The sequence below is a fragment of the Enhydra lutris genome, unplaced genomic scaffold, assembly GCF_002288905.1.
Source record: "Enhydra lutris kenyoni isolate GAN:26980312 unplaced genomic scaffold, ASM228890v2 scaffoldscaffold39, whole genome shotgun sequence".
In the NCBI taxonomy this organism is placed as follows: Eukaryota; Metazoa; Chordata; class Mammalia; order Carnivora; family Mustelidae; genus Enhydra; species Enhydra lutris.
In genome coordinates, this window is record NW_019154123.1 from 2,388,498 (window position 1) to 2,389,810 (window position 1,313).

At 51.3% G+C, this 1,313-nt stretch overlaps 1 protein-coding gene across 1 annotated transcript in view; it reads left to right on the forward strand.

Annotated features, from left to right (window-relative positions):
* Positions 1–885: 885 nt before the first annotated feature.
* LOC111155077 (NIMA related kinase 10) overlaps positions 886–1,313 on the forward strand; it is a 215,373-nt gene continuing 214,945 nt past the window's right edge. The window contains exon 1 of the mRNA XM_022515118.1: positions 886–1,034. The gene's annotated coding sequence lies outside the window, so the exon portion shown is untranslated. The remainder of the gene's footprint in view (positions 1,035–1,313) is intronic.

The window sequence follows — 1,313 nt, forward strand, 5'->3', positions numbered from 1 at the left end:
TGACTCTAGCACTTAGTAGGTGCACCAGTAACTAGCTGGGCGACTTAGGAAACTTCTACCTCCATTTTCAATTCTAAACTAGGATGAAAAATAATTACTATCCATGGATGTCGTGGAATAGTGTCTGGCATAAAATGAGCATGAATATTTTTCATTTTTTAAAGCTTCATAATGTGACTCATCTTTTTGACTTTAATGCAATTCAAACTTCTTCTCAAGAAGCTTCAGAATTTCACAAAAGGTGAAGAGACTTGCCTATGCTAGGTGAACCACACAGATACAGATGTCTTGAATGCCCAGCCCTTTTATTTTTACAACACTCTATTGTCATTGCCTGAGGTATGGAGTGCCCTTGAATAACCGAAAATGTGTTCGCACTATATGAAAGCTATGTAGCGTGTAGCATTGATCCTTTCAAACTATTTGCTTTGGAAGAGAATTGATTTTTTTAGTCCATAGCAGTTCTTGAAACTAAGCACCCTAAGAAGCAGCAGCTCCATCCCACCCGTTTTGTTTCATATGCTAAAAGTTGCACACACCAAGTCCAAAAAAAAAAAAAAAAAAAATGCACAGGGTTTAAGAAACCTGCACGTAGGCTTGTAGCTCTAGGTCAGGATGAACTGGACCCAACACAGCCCGAAGGGCCACTTTCCTCTTCTCCTGCCTGCAGCCTTGGGGCTAGAACCTGCGCGTTCTGTGGTTGCTACGGCAACGCCGAGGCGGGTGTCACCCGTCGCTATGGCGCTCGGTACGCCGCAGCACGGCTGTTTCTGATTGGCCAAGGTGCCCCGGCGAAGCGGAAGAAGAGGTGTTGGCATTGGTTCAGCCAGCGCCGGTTGGTGGCCTAAAGCAGGATTTGATTGTACCAACGGTGCAGCAGGCAGTGGTGTCCCCGAGGTGGAGGGGACAGGGAGTGGGTTGGGGGGGGTGGGCGGGACGGGTCCCCCGATCCGGAGCCGCGGGGGCAGCAGCAGAAACGATGAGGAGGAAGATTCAGAAATTGGCCTGAACGAGGGCTCTCCCCCTCTGGCGCGGTGAGTGGGCAGGAGCGGGCGTTCCTTTGCGCCGGCGCGCGGTTTGAGGCAGGGTCTCCAAGGAGATGCCCACAGGTCCTTGTGGAGCAGCCCGAAGCCTCCGGGAGTCAGCTTCACTCTCCCTGGGGCAGGGGCAGGGAGTGCGGGCTGTCGCGGATAGGCGAGTAGCCCTGAGCCTGTCTCTTAGCAGAAGGATTGGTGTCGTGCGACTGGATGGTGGGCAGGTGCCATCAACGATGTTTGACGGCCCTTTCAGTTCGATGAAGGAATTATTTTGGT